At 44.5% G+C, this 22,582-nt stretch overlaps 1 protein-coding gene and 1 non-coding gene across 3 annotated transcripts in view; both read left to right on the top strand.

The window, feature by feature from the left end:
* LOC126236206 (ribosomal protein S6 kinase alpha-5-like) overlaps window positions 1-22,582 on the top strand; it is a 428,729-nt gene that overhangs the window by 299,747 nt on the left and 106,400 nt on the right. The gene's annotated exons all lie outside the window — the stretch shown is intronic.
* Trnat-ugu (transfer RNA threonine (anticodon UGU)) lies at window positions 4,187-4,261 on the top strand. The gene has a single exon. It is a non-coding gene; the product is annotated as a tRNA-Thr (tRNA).

The following is a 22,582-nucleotide window of genomic DNA, read 5'->3' as shown; positions in this document are numbered from 1 at the left end:
ACCTTTCTTGTGCGTGTTTATGAAAGACAACTATCATGGAATAGTCCTATTTTGAAAAAGGAAAAAACAACAAAAAGTAGTTTCTTAATTACTTCATGGTTTATCCCGAAGCAGGGCACCATAAACTCAACGCTTATACCACAGTTTTTTTATACAAAGAGGTAAAAAAGGAGAAACAGTAGACCAAATTCCGATAGTACTTAAAACTCGAGTAGTAGTCGAGTGAGAATCAGTACAGCTACCAGTTACAACATATGACGAAATAACAGGAAAATCATGTGAGAAATGTTCGGAAAATGGTGTGATCCACGGTCCCATTTGATCCCGTAGCAACGTTTGTATCACAGTGCCACCTCTTTAAGGATTTGTGAGCAGTGACGTCAGAAATGATATATAAATTACTTAATTGTGGGTACGTATGCTCTGAAATCTGCAGCAGTTAATTAATCCCATTTTCAGCTACAATCTATCAACTGAAAAAGTCGTTGTCATGCTTGTAGCACGTTCTGATCCACAAAGCAGTCTAGAAATATGAAGTTACGATGGCCATGATAGTAATCCAGCACGGCTGTAGCTCATACGGACAACTGGCATAAATTTGGAGTACGATATGTAGAACGAAAACCGTACCACCAGTTTCACTATATATGATGATGGTGTCTCGTACCTTGATTATTAGAGAAAGTGGGTAAAGCGATTGGTGCTACTTGAAGTACAACGCCGACAGTTAGAAACAAGCAAAAAAAGACATGGCATAAGAATCGGAACAGCATTCCTGAGACGTTACTGCGCCTGTTACCGGGTGGCGTGAGGTATATAAGCAGAAGAAATGGTAAATCGATTGATAAAACTATAATATTATTGACATGCTATAAAATTGAGTCAACTGAGCCCTTAACTTCGTGGCTGCTTCAGTGAGAAAAAAATTGATGCCATCCAAAAGTGATGATGTAGGGATGTCATCAACTTGTGTCCTTTCACTCACGCCGTGTCTGTCACCTCCACCTCCGCCACCTCTGCTGGAGGCAATGAGACTAATTTCCGCCACAGCCTCAACTCCCTGTCCATCAAAATTTTTTTCCCCTTCACTTTCATCAGAATTTTTCAGTCTTTATCGAAGTCTACATTTATTCCCGGAAATAACAGTAAGAAACCGAAAATCTGTTAATTCAGAAACCGGTTATTTTGAGAGGTTTTAACGAGCAAGTTATTTCGATAACCGCCATCTGTAGTTTCTGTCCACCCAGCCTACGGCTTAGTCAGGGTTGGAGTATCAGGTTTGCGACTGGTAAATAATGGCAGCGCTTGATGCGCCGACTTGATGGCGCAGAGTACACGCGTAGGGCATTAGCTCGCGGGACAGGTAGACAGCCCGCCACGAGCCAGGTCGAATGCGCGATTCGGGTTAATGACCGCAGGTCGCGGGTACCGCTGTCGCCTGTCGTATGTAACGGATCTGAAAGGGCAACCTAAGGCACAAAAACAATTAAAAATAAGAGCGCACTGAATGGTTTTTCCGTGATACCCATTAGTGCCCAGCGTTACATTAACTTTGCGCTTGACAGGATTGGACAACAATCAATTTCTATAATCCTGTTCAGCTTATCAATGAGTTATCAGTGATGTCTGTTCTTTCATTGGGTTGTTGGTAATAGTGAGCATATCAATGATTGTTGAATGTTTGTTCTTTGATTGTTGTATCAGTAATAGAGGGAAGCGCCCGCCCGGTTAGCCGTGCGGTCTAACGCACGGTTTTCCGGACTGGGAAGGAACGCCTGGTTCCCGGCACGAATCCACCCGGCGGATCTCTGTCGAGGTCCGGTGAGCCGGCCAGTCTGTGGATGGTTTTTAGGCGGTTTTCCATCTGCCTCGACGAATGCGGGTTGGTTCCCCTTATTCCGCCTCAGCTACACAATGTCGGCGACTGCTGCTCAAACAAGTTCTCCACGTACGCGTACACCACCATTACTCTACCACGCAAACATAGGGGCTACACTCGTCTGGTGTGAGACGTTCCATGGGTGGGGGGGGGGGGGGTTCACTGGGGGCCGAACCGCACAATAACCCTGGATTCGGTGTGGGGCGGCGGAGGGGTGAAGCGGACTGCGGTAGTCGTCGTGGGGTTGTGGACCACTGCGGCTGCGGCGGGGACGGAGCCTCTGTCGTTTCTAGGTCCCCGGTTAACATACAATACAATAGTGGGAAGCAGTCCACGACTAGGAACAATTATTGGCAACCGAATTTAAACATTTCTTTTTACAACCAGAATTTGATCATTCAGAGTAAGTATAACAGTAAAAATATATTATCATTTACCTTCAACAGCTGTAAATAGTTCCTTAATACAGCAACAATGACATGTCATTTATTTAAATTTACATTTTTAGAGTTACATGAAAGTAAGGTTAAGCACTAACGCGAGAATTTTAATAATTTTTCCGCGTTTTCTATTATGCCTTTTGTGTCGTATTGTTGTATTTTGGGGGTAGTAGGAATGAGAGAGTAAATCGTATTCCCCAAAAATAAGGCAAATAGGGAAAGGATTAACGAGGTAAACAGAGGAAGGATTAAAGACATACTGTTCATTCTGCCCTACGAGAGGAAAATGGCCTGTTTCTGTGTGAATGGCATAAGTCTGTTGGTTCTGCAGCATAAAATACAACTGGTGTGAACCCAGTAACCACCGTCCAGATATTCTCAGCTATCGAGGAAGCACGTTGAAATCCTTGACCCTCCATCTTGATAGAGTACGGCAAGCACTAATCCAATGGATCAAAACCTCAAGCAGTAAACGATCAATATCCGTAACGGGAAATGGTATTGGGCGCTTCTCAGTTCGTTATTGGGTGTTCGTCAACGCAGCATCAGGATGCTCTACCGCCCAAGTAGAACACAATCTCTCATGTAAATTATCTGAGAGAAATAATTATGTCGGTATATTCGAGGTAGTATGCGCGCCACCGAAAGAATCTGGGCGAACCTCCCACTGCAGTACAATAGCAGACGAGTTCCGATATGATGTAATGAACCACCTGATTGTCAAAATACAGCACTTCAAAACAGAAGGCGATGTGCTGGAATAAATAGTAAGACGTAAGCACGTACTCGCTCCAAGAAACGTAATATGGGACTGTGTGTTAAATAGCTTGTCGCTTCCCATACCAAGTAATTTATTGTTCTTGATTTGCAATGTACACTCAAGTTTGTTTGCTTCAGTACAAAAGTGTGCAACCTTTTCATGTAATTGTAATGTAAAGAAAGGTATATTTGTGATCGTTACATTTTCAATATTTTTTTTTATTCTCTTGTATTAGATAATTTTATACGGCTTCATAAATCATATTAACGGGATCGACTACGAACGGAAATTCAACATTTTTTTTTTTGTTACAAGTACAATTGGAATTCGAAATAATGACAAAGTACCATAGACGTTGGTAAGGAATTTAGTGGTACGGGTAGGTAATTTTGTGATGGACGTCAGGTAATTTCGTGAGGATTGGTAGAGCGCAGCTAAGTCGTCATCTGCCAATAATGATGTCCCTAGAAGCCATAAGCTGAAATGGCGTGTTATCCCTTCAGCAGATGTGATCGGAGTGAGTTAAAAAATCACAAAATTATATACGACGGTAGCATCTGTTCACGAAAGAACAGTTACCGTAGATGAGCATGCAGCTTTGTTAGAATGAAATGATAATTAAATGGACACCCTAACTGCAACCAGGCGTTGATATACTTCATTGGGGACGTGTTTGAAATGTGTGCCCCGACCGTGACTCGAACCCGGGATCTCCTGCTTACATGGCAGACGCTCTATCCATCGGAGCCACCGAGGGCACAGAGAATAGTGCGCCTACAGGGACTTATCCTTTGCTCGCTCCCCGTGAAATTATCATTTCATTCTAGCAAAGTTGCATGGTTATCTACGGTAACTGTTCTTTCGGGAACAGATACTATCGTCATATATAGTTAAAATATGGCTTCCCGGCCATTGACCTTCTTGTGTGAACGCACACGCTATGCCAGAACTCGTACGGGACGGTAGATTAATCTGCCACGAGTAATGAGTATGATGGGCAAACATCTATTAGGCGCACTACGAATGTAGTGGTGTGGACATGTTGGGAATGTGGGTCCCACGGGGAGCGTGCAAGGGATAAGTCCCTGCAGGCGCACTATTCTCTGTGCCCTCGGTGGCTCAGATGGATAGAGCGTCTGCCATGTAAGCAGGAGATCCCGGGTTCGAGTCCCGGTCGGGGCGCACATTTTCAACATGTCCCCAATGAAGTATATCAACGCCTGTTTGCAGCTAGGGTGTCCGTTTAATTATCATTTCACAAAATTATCTATGTGACGAACAATACCCTTCTTTACCATACGTTTTGCACTCAGTTTAAAACTGCCTTTTCACTTTAAATGTTCCTTTTTATGTGTAGTAAACAAAGTAAAAAAATTAAAATAATCCTGGCACTAATGGGTTAATGGGTGTCATCTTGCACTGGTTAACGTGACAAAATACAGTTAGGCAGAAATCCTTTTGTGAGGTAGATGCATGTGAGGCACATTGCGAACAAAGTGATGACAACGTAAATATGCTCCCTACCGCGCTGCAAGGCACCACGGTCAGCGCTCGTAGAACAGCGCGTCACAAGTGGCTCGCGCGCGCTCTCCGTGAGAGAGGGCGACCCTCGGAGTCGGCGCTCACGGTATCGCGGCGGTTAGGTAACAATGCAGTGGCGCCTGTTTTGTTTGCGGACAGCCGGCGCCGCCCCCAGGTGGGGCAGGGAGGCGGTGGTGAGGGCGGCGCCTGATCAATACCTCCTCCTATCACCTGCCCTCCCTCCCTCCCTCCCTCCCAACCACGTGGCACACGTGCCAGTCAGATTGGTGCAACGTGTGCCATAGCTGACAGCACCCCTCTGCGCCACCTGACAGGTAATAAAACCTTTTACTACACGGTACAGCGCAATATCTCCGGTTTAAAAAAATATATATTTCGCCACGAGTTTTTTTTTTTTTTTTCAAAATACATTAAATTTATTGAATTGTACACGTACCAATATCCACAAGATGCAGTTACAACTAAATCGTATGAATGAAACGTAGTTAATACTTAAACCGTTACATACAAAGTCATGAAAGCTGCGAAGGCACTAATCAGCATAAGTAGAACAACTTCGCAGAAAGTAACCAATCTGTCTCTAGCGTGAGTATCCAGACTGTCGGAAACAAGCTGAAACACAGCTCGATGTTAGTTCAGGCAGTTGTCGATAACTGCCTAACACGAAGCTTGTATATACAGGATCTTTATTGTCCTGTTCCCTGAATACACAGTTCGTGGATGGCAGGCGCTGTCCCACACGCAATGATACGGGGGTTGGAAGTAATGTTCACGGTGACGAGTCGACTCAATAAACATCCGCAACGTTCTGGTTACCATTTTCGAATGTGTTGCACATCCACACAATTATTAGTCACCGGAAACTAGGCCATTTACATTAATTAACGCAATGGCAATCCACTTCTGTTGATTTTTTTGTTTCTTTTTGATTTTCATCCCTAGAATCTCCTTTGTTGATGACACGTCCGTGTACAGGGCGTAACGAGTATAAGTACAGATAATTTTATATGACATCAGGGTGACAGTTATTTACCCTCTGTGTCGGAAAGTCTTCCCACAAACACACTACATAATTTACCACCCGATGTTTCCTGCGCGGTCCTAACTGCGCCACCAACTGGACTACGCCTCTCAGTATAGACTAACCGTTTTGCGTCCACGTGTCCACGCTTCAACATACGACCTTCTGTCCAGGGGCAGCTCTTGTTCCATGTACCTGGAGGTACTAACTAACCTAAAAACAAGCGGCTTGCAATAGCTGCAATTATTAGTCTGCAAATGGCGTAAATACTGGCGTCCTCAGTCACCAATAGAAATGTCTAACCCTACACCTCTTTACGCCATGTGTATACAGGGTGTATACCGAAACTGATTTCAATATACCACAGTGGTGCAGGTGAAGTCGAGGCGAACAACTTGATAAAGGTCACTTGTAGTCTAAGAGCCGGGAACAACCTCAAATTGGCCTACAAATGCTACCTAAGATACAGCGCTTGTGTGCTCCGCGACAATTTGGCTAATATTAAAACAATGAATATTAAAAACTTCTTACTCTCACAAAAGGTGAAACTAACGATTGTGTACATATTACCTCAAAATACTGAGGATTTCAACAGCATAAAATAAACATTAAGTAGTTGTGTTTGTCCGAACTCCGAAACTACCATGCTTGTGAGGGTTTAGTTAAAATCGAATTGTAATCTTAGTTTTTACATATTTGCCAGAGTCTCTTTTTAGTTAAATACCCTCATAGCAAAGTTGAAACGAATGATGTTAACGAAATAGCCGACAAAAGCCGATGGCGTAAGAGAGCGAGAGGGTATTGAAAAAGTCGCACGACGCGCATGAGCTGTGGTCTGTGTGACGTTTGCAGGCCTGGTTGACGTTGCTTCCCGGCTGATAGACCGTAAGTGTTCTTTATCAAATTGTTCATCTTGACTTCCCATGCGCCACTGTAGTTCGTACAAGAGAGAGGACCTTTTTTTTCCTCGGTGGCAGGGGGGAGAGTTAATTTGCGTTTCTCCGTCTTGTGCTAAAGAGAATGGCATTATTAACTTTTGGAAACCTTCAACGTTCTGTAAACCTTCTAAAACTATCGGTGTAACAGCTATGGCATGACTGTATTGGCAGCAGATGTGCTGGCTAGCTCACAGGTACATCCACGTCTACAGTGTGTGTAGTTCTACATATTCCAATGGAATTTTCTTGTACTGGATGTTGTGCGTGTATCTGAGAAGCAACTACTACTAACATCCTTTCCCTATTAGCCGCAGTGTTTTGGAGCACATGTTTGGGATGCACCCTCTACGCCACGTTGCGAGAGATGAGCGAAAAGTAGCGAGACAGTCGCGGGTGTGAAATGCAGCCCGGTGGCTGTTCCGAGCGAGAACCTGAGGACAGCGGTTTTCTGTTTCTTAGGACGGTACGTCGCTCCGGATTCCTGCGGTAGGCCGCAGAGCCCTCTTCGCGAGGCACGTTTCGTACCCTCTTTCGTGCTGCTGGTGAATTTCTCTTGGAATGAGAGAAAGTGCTGAACGGTGAAGAAAACAACTGCACGCTGCTTCACGGGAGAGGGCGGGAGAAGAGACTACTGGATACGGCGGGAAGGGGAGAGTATGCGAAAACAATGAGAGCACTAGAGTTAACCTCTCATCGCTGTAGTGGAGCCACTTGCGCAAATTCACCTGCAACGTCATCAAATTTACTGCTCTGCCATCCGTAGAAAGTGAGGCAAAAGGAGAGATCTTCTGATGCTGTGAAATATACTGTCGCAGAGTGCGCCATTGGAATTTAACTAACGTGAATGGTTCCCTGCTTTGTTCCCTGGTTCTGATGCCTGCCTCGAGGTGAACAGGAGCCATTCATTTCTCGCAATTTCCAGCAATGGCTCTACGTAAGGATACCGTAAATACATACATACACGCATTTTATCGTTATAGCATTTCGGGTAAAGGCTTACGACTACATACGAAATTCAAATGATATGATTGTTGTTAACAATATTGAGTCACATTGGACTTGGTGCATTTGCAATCCCTGTGCGGCCTTGTACATTTGGAAGCAAAGATGCTTTCGTTTAGGAGATCGCAAATGCTCGCCAATGTGGTGGTGTTTGTTCCAGAGACGTTCAGTACGAAACTAAATGGCAAAGAAACATTTTATTTATGTATATGAAGACGGTATCTGTTCTTTCGGACATGTCCGAAAAACAGATACCATCTTCATATACATAGTTAAGGCTCACCCGCCATTTGACCATCTTCTGTGCGGATGCATAAACTGTGCCCGATCTCTTACGGGAATCGGCAAAAAGCCGCGAGCAATGAGTATAATGGGCAGGGGCACTATGAATATAGTGCGTGACAGTAAGTTGGGAATGTGGGTCTTACGGGAGGCGTGCCAGAGATAATTCCCTGCAGTCGCACTATCCTCTATGTCCTCGTTGGCTCAGATGGATAGAGCGTTTGCCATGTAAGCAGGAGATCCCGGGCTCGTGTCCCGGTCGGGGCACACATTTTCGACTGTCCCCGTTGACCTATATCAACGACTGTATGCAGCTAGGGGTATTCATTTCATTTAAAAGTGAAACATTTTATTGCCAGTATTTTGTCAGCTGCGATTGTTTGTTAAACGCCAGAACTGACTCCCTGTCCATCTGAGCTATCTTTAATGACCATCAATCGATGGGGGTCCATCGTCAAGCACATACAATCACTGTGATCGTCGTGTTCATGCACGTGGTGATTGTCATTGTAGTCGTCGTATTCGTTGTCGTCGTGCAGTGTGTCGCCTCCTCCTCCTCCTCCTCCTCCTCCTCCTCCTCATCATCATGTCGTCATAGCATCATCCATCATCATGATGTCGTCATAGCATCATCCATCATCATCATAATCGTCGGCATTATGTCGTTAAATCGTCGTCATCGTGTAGTCATTTCACCACCACCACGTAGTCATCGTGATCGTGATATATTCAATCGTTATCATTATGCACTTTATGCTAATCATCGCCATGATGGTCATCCATTCTCTAGTCGAAAGAATCCGCCATACGTTTGTTGTCCCTGAAATGATCAAAACTTCGACTAAGCAACTCGGTAGAGTTTAGCAGCAACTAACTATTTAAGCAGTCTGCTCGTGTTTAAGACATGTTAAGCAGTTTCACAGCGTTTTTTCTCGCCTAATTTATAACACCATTCTCAGACCATCTGGTTTTCCGCCGGAAGGGGGAGCCATTAGTATCCCGCACACAGACCTACCAGGAATAATTCCGTACCGAAAGGCGACGGCCGACGTTTCCGAGCCGGGCATGACATCGTGAAAACGTTATCGCCAGCCTAAAAGCTGCGCTTTTCAAACGGTCGGGCCACGGTGACAGCCGCTGTTTCACCTGCGCCTCCCTCCGCCCATTATCGCGTGGTTCCTTAATGAGACGCTAACTTCGGCTCCGTTACGACTACCGTCCCGATTACAGCCGGCTTCAGTGGAGCGTTGATTTTGCAGATGGCCGCGATGTGGCCATCCGTTAGTTCCTGCAGTGTGAGTTGAGGTCGCCGACACGACGCATAGCGTTAACTACGTGAGGAATAGGCCGGCAAAACATAGAAGTTCCAAATAAATTTCCGAGTCAATTCATTTCAGATATCGAACGTACGGGACCCGAAAACCCGTCAATTGGAATCTGTTTCATTAAGGAAGTGCTTTACAAAACTTGCGGAACTGTGAAATGTAGTGTGAATATAACGGCGCGAATAAACATGCAGGATAGTATCAGATTTATTCTATCTTTAAAGAACACTCATACAGTTAAAAGATTACGTAGTGGAATTGCAAATTCCTATTGAAGTTTTTTAAAGCATTTAGGAGGCGCTCTGAATACCTCAAGTTTTGGCTGAGGAAGGACGAAGACTTGAATGATAGTAATAAAACGAAATTAATCGGTGTTTGAATCTCCCATCTCTTATACACTCCTGGAAATTGAAATAAGAACACCGTGAATTCATTGTCCCAGGAAGGGGAAACTTTATTGACACATTCCTGGGGTCAGATACATCACATGATCACACTGACAGAACCACAGGCACATAGACACAGGCAACAGAGCATGCACAATGTCGGCACTAGTACAGTGTATATCCACCTTTCGCAGCAATGCAGCCTGCTATTCTCCCATGGAGACGATCGTAGAGATGCTGGATGTAGTCTTGTGGAACGGCTTGCCATGCCATTTCCACCTGGCGCCTCAGTTGGACCAGCGTTCGTGCTGGACGTGCAGACCGCGTGAGACGACGCTTCATCCAGTCCCAAACATGCTCAATGGGGGACACATCCGGAGATCTTGCTGGCCAGGGTAGTTGACTTACACCTTCTAGAGCACGTTGGGTGGCACGGGAAACATGCGGACGTGCATTGTCCTGTTGGAACAGCAAGTTCCCTTGCCGGTCTAGGAATGGTAGAACGATGGGTTCGATGACGGTTTGGATGTACCGTGCACTATTCAGTGTCCCCTCGACGATCACCAGTGGTGTACGGCCAGTGTAGGAGATCGCTCCCCACACCATGATGCCGGGTGTTGGCCCTGTGTGCCTCGGTCGTATGCAGTCCTGATTGTGGCGCTCACCTGCACGGCGCCAAACACGCATACGACCATCATTGGCACCAAGGCAGAAGCGACTCTCATCGCTGAAGACGACACGTCTCCATTCGTCCCTCCATTCACGCCTGTCGCGACACCACTGGAGGCGGGCTGCACGATGTTGGGGCGTGAGCGGAAGACGGCCTAACGGTGTGCGGGACCGTAGCCCAGCTTCATGGAGACGGTTGCGAATGGTCCTCGCCGATACCCCAGGAGCAACAGTGTCCCTAATTTGCTGGGAAGTGGCGGTGCGGTCCCCTACGGCACTGCGTAGGATCCTACGGTCTTGGCGTGCATCCGTGCGTCGCTGCGGTCCGGTCCCAGGTCGACGGGCACGTGCACCTTCCGCCGACCACTGGCGACAACATCGATGTACTGTGGAGACCTCACGCCCCACGTGCTGAGCAATTCGGCGGTACGTCCACCCGGCCTCCCGCATGCCCACTATACGCCCTCGCTCAAAGACCGTCAACTGCACATACGGTTCACGTCCACACTGTCGCGGCATGCTACCAGTGTTAAAGACTGCGATGGAGCTCCGTATGCCACGGCAAACTGGCTGACACTGACGGCGGCGGTGCACAAATGCTGCGCAGCTAGCGCCATTCGACGGCCAACACCGCGGTTCCTGGTGTGTCCGCTGTGCCGTGCGTGTGATCATTGCTTGTACAGCCCTCTCACAGTGTGCGGAGCAAGTATGGTGGGTCTGACACACCGGTGTCAGTGTGTTCTTTTTTCCATTTCCAGGAGTGTACATTCGCACACAGATTCTGTCGTCAGCAAACACGCCAGTGTTTCCACCTCCATCATACGGTGACGAAATTATAGGCTTCAACTGCATGCTATTTATTATGCAAGTAGTAGGTACAGAACTCGCACCGTACTGTGGCTAGCGGAGTATCTATGTAGACGCCTAGATCAATAGTATATCCCGTACGTGATCACGTATATCCAACGCGCATCTGTTGTTTTATCATATTCAAAGCTCAAGAAACGAACAAGTTTCCAGACTTTGCTGACAGTAGAATAATTACGTAAATCTGTATCTTTGTGTATAGGAGCTCACATGTTACGTGACTTTACAGTTTCTATGTCTTTCGAACGTGCAAAAGTTACTTTGGAATAATTCTCATTTTCGTAAAATTTTAACGAGCACAATTTATTGGTCTATCGTGCTTTTTCGACATTGGTCGGAGTAGGTGCACAGAAGTTGTATAAAGTTAAAACGCCCAGTCCGGATGTAGTTTTAAGTAAGCAATTGTCTCAGTATCGTTACGAAGTCAGCAAGGAAACTTAAGAAAATATGTGGTTGGCCACTCACTGATGAGAACTACTACTCTGGTAAATTTTACCAAGTGCAAGGTTTTCTGTTTGGCGTATATAAACGTACTGGCTGAACTAGAAGGAACGGGACTTAAGGATGAGTAGGAAGTGAACAGTAACCAGCTGTTATATAAAAAAAAAACTACAGTCATTGCGCAGGACATATCAGCGACATTGCATTATGTAATACCAACAGTGGAACCAGTCTTTCAAAAAAATATATTCCTCTTCTTGTAATTGCGCCACGAGTCTTGGGTAAAGTTTATATGCGTCTGGTTGCCAGTTGGCTTGCAGCCATCTATTTAACCCAACCGTGCTCCAACCGGTATAGCGATACAAACGCAAGACATTTTCATGCAGTGCGGAAGAGCTGAGCGTCGCATTGGAAATGAGTCCTTACAGTGGTCAGCATACGGAAGAAGCGGACTGTCTGATCTCTAGCCTAGATGCTCTGTGCTGACCTGACAGAGCTGCATATTTGATGTATGTAGCCTACATGTGCTCGCTCCTAGATAACGCCAAGCTGTCTGCTTGCACATTCATCAGGATGTCACTCTGCGCTGATACATTGATTGCATTTAAGGTCAGGGATGGAAATAGCTCTTTGTTGTCTTTGTTGAGACACAGTGGTCGTGTAGTCGGGACGATGCTATTTCCGTGTCCGGCACGGTTGCCGTAATTGCAGTTCACACGTAATTTCCGCACTCCGAAGCCCAATTGCAGAATTGTAGCTGAGCGGTAGCGGACCACAATCGACGGATTTGGAGCCATGTAGTATGAATGTGCAGGAGATGCTGCGAAACGGAAGAGCATCGTTGAACGTTTTTGCAGTAAGCCTCATCCTTTAAAGTGGTGGCATAGACTGGTGCTTTGAACGTAACGACGGTTGATCCTTTTAAGTGGTCCACGTTCAGCATCGAAATATTTTCTGATCACGACGAATGTTTAACAACCTACCAGGCGTCATTGCTTCGTCCTTTCTTTGGGACAAACTTTTGGAAAGCAAAGTCGACGTTTCATTCTGAAAACAAGAACATACACTTGAACATATGCTCTGACATCATCTGAAGCCTCCCCCCTCCCCCCCACTCTCTCTCTCTCTCTCTCTCTCTCTCTCTCTCTCTCTCTCTCTCTCTCTCTCTCTCCAACCCTACAGCAGCAGGAGCACTACTACCAGCTCTTACAACAGTAAACCAACGGTTACCACGACTAAAAGATTCATTATTAACAGTACTAAAATTAAAGCCAAAAAATACACAACGACCATGAAGGATAGAGATATTGACAACAACACCTTTCAATTTATTCTTGCGACACAAACTCTAGAGCCACTTTTAGTTCCTATATTGATAATGCTTGAAAGGTATGTATACAGGGTAAAGTTTTGTAAGAAAATTTTATATTGAACCAGAGTTGGCCAAATGTAGTATCAACCGTGTAGTATCGTCGTTGCTTCAATGTATTAAGGGTAATGTGTTAGAGTAAGTTTAGATAGACAGATTTATGGGGGACAGTCAAGTATAAAGACGTGCTAGTTGGAGTAACTTCTGTCAGATATGTACGTAGAGGACTCTCGAGCGTAAAGACGTGTTGTATCTGGTGTGTGCTACATGTACACTTATTCGCTACTGGCAATAATGACTTTTTATTTGCAAGATACCATACTGTAAATAATTAAGGTACAGAAAGTTTTGTTACCAGTGCAGTGCGCGTATTCATAAGTGATGATCGAGACAATGTATAGCACTCACATCCAGTGATTTTGTGAAGCTAATTGTAAATGTACAATCAGTTTATTGTGTTAATTGTGAGCATTATTAATTTTCAAAGAGTGAAAATACAAGTTCTAAAGATAGTGCCATATTGTCACTTACCACAAGTGAAAACCATTTCCCAGATCCATGTCGTCTTTCATTAACTATTTTGCTCAAGAAGTTATTCTGTCATATTCAGTTTAATTAAGATGTATGCTAATCAACAGCCTTGCACAATAGCTGCATGCTAACTGTACAATTTTAAGCACTAACAGACAGCAGTGCGAAGGGCGTACCATTGCGCAGATAAAGGTAAGAAATTTTATTATTTCAGGGATAGCATTCATAAAGCACACGGGCCATAATTTTTAATTTGATCAAGTTTTATTTCACTATCAGGGCCAATTTCAAATCAATAGTGTTGCATCAGATTCAGTTTTTGTGTTGTGTAACTTCATGCAGTTTAGGTTTGGTTTAAAGTCACAGACAGTTTACATCCTCGCAGTGAGGAAAGTTCAGTACGGGGCAGAGCGCCTAAGCAACGAGATAAGATACACGTTCGCGTGCCATTCTCATTTTAACAGATATGTTGCAGGCTACTGTCAGTTACGTTATTTCAAACTGTAAGTAGGCTGTTTAGGTTTTTATGTTGGTAATGCCACGTAGCGCTCTGTATGAAAATCGCTGACTGCGCTGTGTGAAGTCTGTGGCTGGTTGGACTCATTCTTCGAATATACGCTTGTCTAGTGTTGGGCAGTTGCGTGTGAACAGCGCGTAGCGTTGCGCAGTTGAAGGTGAGCCGCCAGCAGTGGTGGATGTGGGGAGAGAGAGATGCGGAGTTTTGAGAGCTGTTCGATCTGCACGTGTGTCCGCCAGAAAAAAGGAAATTTGTAAATATGGATGTCGTTCGTTCTCTATCAAAATCTTTCATTTGCTAACTATGACTATCAGTAGTTAATGCCTTCAGTAGGTAGAATCTTTTGTTTAGCTGGCAGTATTGGCGCTCGCTGTATTGCAGTAGTTAGAGTAACGAAGATTTTTTAAGGTGATTTATGAAAGGTATAGGTTATTGTTAGTCAGGGCTATTCTTTTGTAGGGATTGTTGAAAGTCAGATTGCGTTGCGCTAAAAATATTCTCTCTTCATTGATCCATTATGAATCGCGGGACGACGGCTGGCATGAACTACTTGATGCAATAATTTACCAACAGCAGTATGTATTGTAGAATTTTTTTTATTTTGTGAACTTCTATGTGCTACCAGTTTCGGCGTTACCTTGATGCCATCTTCAGTTTAGTGATGACCAGAATAAGTAAAGAGAGAAATGTCTGAGTACGTTCAGTTTTCCTCAGCTGTTCGAAAATCAAATAACGTAAGAGGTTTTCCAGCACTGTCATTTTTAACGTACATGTTTCATGCTGTTGAAAACAGTAGCGCGATGACGCGCACGTCGACGCGACAGTTACGAAGTGCCTATGGTAGAGACTTGACTTTTGTGGGGTTGCGTTGAGGATAGTGTCCAGTTCATCAATTGGTGATGTACAAACTCTTAAGGCACGAATACGAGATGCTGTAGAGGTAATGCCGAAAGATATTTTGGCAAAGACATGCAGAGAAGTTGAGTAACGCCTAGAGCTCACGCGTGTAACAAACGGAGCACACGTGGAAGCGTTGTCACACGTTCTTGTCTCGAGGGAGTGCTAATTTAACATCACTTGACGTTGAGTGTAATCGAACGTTAAAGTGACTGCCTTGTCCTGCTCGTAAAGATAACACGAAAGTGCTTACAGAATCTGTTCACTTCCAAAATCCCAAGAACTGTAAGCACGTGAATTCTGTTTCCGATATCTGCCTTGCCAAGGCTTATTTCCAGTGCCTCAATAGCTGCGGCGACACCGCAGTATTTCCCTTGTGTTTCATTGGCGAGAACAATCACCCGTACAAGGGTAGCTAGTTAACTGTTAAAATGACACCGTTTTTTGCTCTACTGTGCTCGGTTAAGCATGCCACCGTGATGAAGCTTATCGCACGCCGTAGAAGCGTAAAGAAATTTGACAAACAGGTTTATCACGCTTTGCGGAAGTCGATTGGGAGCCAGTATGTGCGCAGATGTTGTTACGGATAAATTCGTTTATTAATCGCTAGGAATTGTATTACGCGGGCAACGGCAGTAGTTAATCTTGTTACTGAAAGGACCAGTCCGGGGAATAAATGCGATGCTCTGCCGCTTTAAATCTAGTACACGGCTTAATCTTTCGTATCTCAAGTTATGTTATCTAACAGCGTATAGAGACATTCGGTTTATAACACAGGGAAAGTAAATTACAATTAATTTGAGAATGTATTTTTTAAGGCCTGTTTTATGGGTGCTGCTGTTAAATTACAGGAGCAGAATTTCTGTGTATGAGGTCATCTGTAACGACAATTTTTCTCTTTTCCATCCGCGAATGACGAGTAGAAAGAACGACTTGTCGATAAATTACCATTATGAGCTCCAATTTTTTAAAATTTCAACGACGCTGTCATTAAGATGTGACAGTAAGTAATATGTTGACCGACTCTTCTTCGAACGTACGATTTCTCTTTCAGAGACTGCCACTGGAGCCTGTGTAGTATTTTTGTAACGATGTCACGCCTACTAAACGCCCTCTTGACGAAACTTACCTTTTATCGCTGGATCTTCTTCGTCTCCTCTGTTGATCCTCCTAGGTAAGAGTCCAGACTGATGGACAAGAATCGGTAGAACAAGAGTTACTTTATAAGCTGCTTTTCTCGTGGATGAATTAAATTTTCTTAAGGTTGTTCCGACGAATCTCAGCCTGGCATCTGCTTCTTCTGTAATTAGGTTCATGTCGTCATTCCTGTTAGATCTTTGCGGTTGGCTACTCCCAGGTATTTTACAGTTGTTACTGTTTTCAGTTATTTTTCACCAATAACATAACTGAACAATAATAGATACCTTCGCTTATTTACACGCAGTGTGTTACAACTAATGTTGCAGTTCATAATCTCAGTGGGTGACGTTAAATAACGTTTCTCAAAATAGCGGAACTCTACATTTTAGGGTTCTGTACCTCAGTCTGTAAAAACGAAACCATTATAGGATAGCTTCGTTGTCTGTCTGACTCTTAAGAACTCATTCCCTCAGGAACGGGTACACGTATCAAGTACAAATTTAGTGTGTCGACATATTAAGGTATATGATCCAGCGGACGTCGAAAAATTTAAAGCTTCTACGTCACTTCAGTCGAATGATATGACCATTTATGTCACATATTTTGATTCTCGAAATTCACCCGTTCCCCTAGAATCATGAAATTCGGCAAGAAGAAAGGTTTCTCACTACAACTAAGGTAAAAAACCTAAAAATATCGTATAAAAAATATCTTTTGCCAGTGGAACATGCACCACATTTATCGTCCATGAAAAGCATAATAGGCGAACATTACTGCAAGCAAACATGAAACGTAAGTTGTAGTCTTGTTTTAGTAAGTAAACGAACGTTATAGCAAACCTTCTATAAAAACTTCTTTTTGTATGTCCAGGCTAGTCTGAGGAACTACCGTAGAGATTTTGATACGGCCCTGAAATTCCAGGGTTCAGTATCTTGCCAGTATCGATATCGATAACAGGCAAAAATCTTTGAGATTCTAATTCGCAGGATTGCTCAAAGGTATATATAAAAGTTTTTGTGGAACCGTCAGTGCGCGAGCCCTAGTTGCACTAGCACAATTTTTCCATGTATTTGCTAATTTTCCTGTCGCCTAACATTGGCCATAAAAATTTGCCTTCGACAATTAGCGCTTGTTGCCTTTATATTTTGTGCTGCACTGCTTCGTTTCGTATTTCCATTCGTTCATATGTCTGTTACCACAATATTTTGCTATTTCAATCAAAAACTCTATCCATAAATAAATATAAGTGGAAGTTTTCTAAATGGAAGTACGTGCGCTGTGTGCATTGTCAGTGCTGTCTTTTAATATGTCACGCTTGGACTATTTTTCGTTATCCGATGCTGCAACCATTACGCTAATGGGGAAGAACCCCCTTTACAAACTCGTTAGTATACCGACGAGAACTAATTCTGGCAGAGAAAATGATGCAGCGTTGCATCTATTCTGCCTCCATCTCGCTCCCTATTATTTCTATCCACCCCTCTAACCCAAACCTTAACCTCCCTGCCTCCCTCCCTCCCGTCGACGTCTACATATAAATGGATATGCAATTAAGTGGAGCTGCGGCGTACACAGACTGCCCTTCAGGAGATGGCTTAGCCGCAGTCCCGGCGCGGTGCTGTTATGGTGGTTTCTGGGTATCCGTTGGCGAGTGCTGGCCAGCACCTGGTGGTGGCGCGTTAGCAGGAAGACAGGGTCTCGGTTCCGGGAAGCCCGCCGCGCCAGTAATTGGCGTCGCTTCCTCGCCGCGTTTCACAAGAAACCGCGGGGACCTTCAGTCTGCGGCCGCTGGCAAACACGTTGGCTGTTAACGCCAGCTTCATCATGGCTCACGGCGACTTACTGTACGTTGTTGGATACGAAGCGGGGGGTATGATACAGAGGCTGAGCTGTGGGTAAAACCAGTACGCGACGCGGGATTCTTTCCGAGGATACCTCGGAACTGCAGTTTCAGTGAGAAACAGACCGTCACTAATACCAATATCGGATAGTTACAATTAAAGTAAAGCTACTCGCGGAGGCCCAGTGTGAGCCGTAACTATCGTATAGTAGTGAAACTTGGTACATATGCTAATGCGTTAATGCGGAAGAGATTTACGCTGGAAAACAAATTAGTTCCAGTTTTGGCCACCAGGGGCAAATCTGGCGCTGTACATCGTTTGTATAGGCCCTCTGCTGTTCCTTATCTATATAAACTATTTAGGAGACAATCTGATCAGTCGTCTTAGGTTGTTTGCAAGATGATGCTGTCGTTTGTCGTCTAATAAAGTTATCAGAACATCATACTTCAAAATGATTTAGAAAAGATATCTGAATGGTACGAAAATTGGCAATTGACCCTAAATAATGAAGAGTGTGAGGTCATCCATATGAGTGCTAAAAGGAACCCATTGAACTTAGATTACTTGATAAATCAGTCAAATCTAAAGCCCGTAAATTCAACTAAATAGCTAGGAATTACCATTACGAACAACTTAACACACAGAAAATGGTGTGGGGAGGGCAAACCGAAGACTGTGCGCTTCACTGGCAGAAAACTAAGAGCCGCGCGGGATTAGCCGAGCGGTCTTAGGCGCTGCAGTCATGGACTGTGCGGCTGGTCCGGTGGGGGTTCGAGTCCTCCCTCGGGCATGGGTGTGTGTGTTCGTCCTTAGGATAATTTAGGTTAAGTAGTGTGTAAGCTTAGGGACTGATGACCTTAGCAGTTAAGTCCCATAAGATTTCAGACACATTCGAACATTTTTGAGAAAACTAAGAAAATATAACAGATCTACTAAAGAGACTGCATACACTACGCTTGTCCATCCATTTTGGAGTACTGCTGCGCAGTGTGTGATCATTACGAGATAGGAGTAGCGAGGTGCATTGAGAGATTTCAAAGAAGAGCAGCACGTTTTGTATTTTGAGAAATAGGGGAGAGAGCGTCACCGACATAATACAGGATTTGGGATGGGCATCATTAAAAGTAAGGCCTTTCTCGTTGTGGTGCGATCTTCTCAATCACCAACTTTCCGATTACGAAAATATTTTGTTGACGCCGATCTACATAGGAACAAACGACCATCAGAATAAGGGAAATCAGAGGTCGCACGGAAATATATAGGTGTTGATTTTTTTTTCCACGCGCTGTTCGATAGTGGAATATTAGAGAAATACTGTCAAGGTGGTTTGGGAACCCTGTGCCAGATACTTAAGTGTGATTTGATAGTATAGATGTAGATTGACTGTCAACTGATAAGTCTTAACGTAAAGAACAGTATAGCTATCGAGATGACAGTTGGTTGTTAGTGAACCTTATTTTTGTGAACTGCAGCAGTTACAGTGCTGCGTTGAGAGAGTATCACAGACTGAAAAGTGTGAGGACAGGCTCGACGTCATTAAATGGTGTAAAGATGATGATGATGATGATGATGAAATTCGAAAACACATGTGAGCTTGGTGTGGCACGTGGGAGAGAAAGGGGCCCTATCCAGGCTGAATTTATTGTCGAGGTTGCTGTTAGTGTAACACCCTGCAGCGCGTGCCATGGGAAGTGATAGTGTTCGCGCAGTTTCACGAGAATTGTCCGATCCATGGTGAACACTATGGAGAGTTGGGCGGTCTATTTTACACTGGTACCCGTGCAAGATCCAGAGCAGCAACTGAAACTTCATAATTCCGCAGCAACGTTCTGAATTTGCTCTTCAGTTTGTGGCACGGATAGAGGTTCTTGAATTGTGTCCAGTCAACATTCTGTGGAGTGACGAGCCACATTTTACACTACGGCTGTCAGTGAATATACACAACTGCCGAATCTAAGGTACTGTTAAACCGCGAGTTATGCGCGAAGGGCCATTCCATTCCGTTGTCGATTCACGAACACTTTATTCTCGATCCCTTTCTTGTCAGGTGTAACGTGACGTCTGCACGTTATCGAGGCCTCCTTATACAGCATGTGATTCCTGTTTCGGAAGAAGAAATGCTGAGGAAACGGCTGTTCCCATGAGATATAGGGCAATACATCATGTCGTTCTCGCCCACTGAAAGATATGCTTAATGCACCATTCCGCGAACGTGTTATCTCCAGAGATTTTCCAGGGGCACTACCTGCAAGGTCAACTGGGCTGAATCCATGTGACTGTAGGCTCTGCTGATTAAAAAAAAAATGCGTTTGCCAGGGACACGTTCGGTCTCTACTTGATCTGAAGGTAACGGTGCTCACATTACACCGGGGGTACTGCGAGTAAGGATGCAGAACCTAGTCGACATCTCCGGTGCTAATATTGAACAAACTACATAAGCGGCGGGTAATAATAAATCAACATTACGTCTTTCTTACTTGTCTGACATTTTCTGCCCACGTCGCGCTCCTAATCTATTACGTATGGGAGCATTTCTGTACAACTTTCTTGCATTCACAGCGACATATTTGCCCCTGGTGGCCAAAACTGGATCTAATTTTTTTCCAGGGTAAATCGGTTCCGCATTAATTCATTAGAATATCTACCAGGTTTTGCTGCCATACGATAATTACAACCCACACTGGACCTCTATGAATAGCTGCACTGCAATTATGACCTCTCGGTATATTTGAATGTTTCTGTAGTAGCCATTTTTTGCTTGCACGCTATAGATTCCTGGCTGTTTCTCCGGTACTCATCGGTGATAAATTGTCCCTCGCTGGTTCATTATCTAACGGCGTTCTGTGAAACAGCTACACTCTAGTTATTTCCGGAATATTAGCGTGCTAATGTTCTCCGGAGGAAGAGATTATTTTCGAGCACAGTACTCTTTTCTCACCGGGGTCTAGTTCTCGGGGCAGTATTTCCGAGAAGGAAAAAAGAGTTTAAAGGAAAAAAATTGCTAGACGGAGAAATTGTTACCCACTATGGGAGATCTTCTACAGCTACGGTTGCAACGAAAATGCATTTTACCGATTTCGATCTCTGTATAAGGAGTGTTCATATGAAATGTACGAAACATTGTAATAACCAAACCGGTTGAAATTTCCTTATGCCGCTTTGGGATAACTTAGACATCGAGATGAAGGCAGCATGCGTCACCACCTCGCCCTAAAAATTTCAAAGCTGTGACCTCGGCAGACAAGGTGATTCTCACCGTCTGCTTCGGCGTCCGAGGTCGGATACTCTTCGAATTCCTCGAGGATGGAAAAACATGTAACAGTGGCGCTTACTGTGACATCCTCCGTAGCCTACACAATCCATCAAGAGCAAACGGCCTGGGCTGCTGATGGTTCCCGTCCACGATAACGCGCCTGCACACGTCTCCGATGTCACACAAAGCGTAATAGCCAAGTTTAAAAGAGAGACGCAGCACCATCCGTCCTACAGCCCAGACACGTTGCCCTGCAGATTCCATGTGTGCAGTCCGCTAAACAAACATCTCAGACGGGACCACTTGAACTGTGACGACGAACTTGAGAACAGAGTGGAGGATAGGCTTCAGTCACAGCCTCAGGAATTCTAGGAACAGGGAATCATTCGGCTCGTAAACAGTGGAATAGTTGTGCTCAGGCCTCTGGTGATCACTTTTGAATAGAGACTTCAACTACACCCAAAGTGTTGCTTCGTACCTTTTCTTTTGAACACCCCTCATATGTAACACAGTGTTCCATAGTTCCCGTCGTGTACATGTACGCATCACATTTGTAGGACTCGTGGTTGTCTAATTTATTCACTTCCACATCCCTCAACAAAACAAACGAACAGAGTGCCTCTGTGTATGCCATGTTTCGAACTGCAGAAAATTAATACTGTTTCAGCGCTCGATTACTTGGCTTGGCTTGGCATTGCAGCACCGTCGGCGTCGGTAAGTGAAACTAACGATGAAGACAACGGTAGATACTGCCCTGCAATACGGAATATTTTCCACCCATGGCGCACAACACCGGGGAATTCCGCGATATACCAGGTGATCAACAAGTCAGTATAAATTTGAAAACTTAATAAACCAAGGAATAATGTAGATAGAGGGGTAAATATTGACACACATGCTTGGAATGACATGGGGGTTTATTAGAACAAAGAAACCACCCCATATTGCTAGACGCGTGAAAGATCTCTTGGGCGCGTCGTTCGGTGACGATCGTGTGCTCAGCCGCCACTTTCGTCATGCTTGGCCTCCCAGATCCCCAGACCTCAGTACGTGCGATTATTGGCTTTGGGGTTACCTGAAGTCGCAAGTGTATCGTGATCGACCGACATCTCTAGATGAGAGACAACAGCCGACGCCAATGCCTCACCATAACTCTGGACATGCTTTACAGTGCTGTTCATAACATTATTCGTCGACTACAGCCATTGTTGAGGAATGATGGTGGACATATTGAGCATTTCCTGTGAAGAACCTAATCTTTGATTTGTCTTACTTTGTTATGCTAATTATTGCTATTGTGATCAGATGAAATGCCATCTGTCGCACAGTTCTTGAACTTTTGTATTTTTTGGTTCTAATAAAACCCCATGTCATTCCAAGCATATGTGTCAATTTGTACCTCTCGGTGTAAATTATTCCGTGATTTATTCAGTTTTCAAATTTATACAGACTTTTTGATCACCCGGTACTACCCGGGCGTTC

This window comes from Schistocerca nitens, chromosome 2 (assembly GCF_023898315.1).
Source record: "Schistocerca nitens isolate TAMUIC-IGC-003100 chromosome 2, iqSchNite1.1, whole genome shotgun sequence".
NCBI classification, from domain to species: Eukaryota; Metazoa; Arthropoda; class Insecta; order Orthoptera; family Acrididae; genus Schistocerca; species Schistocerca nitens.
Note: the sequence above shows the minus strand (reverse complement) of the source record. Positions and strands in the feature narration are given on the sequence as shown.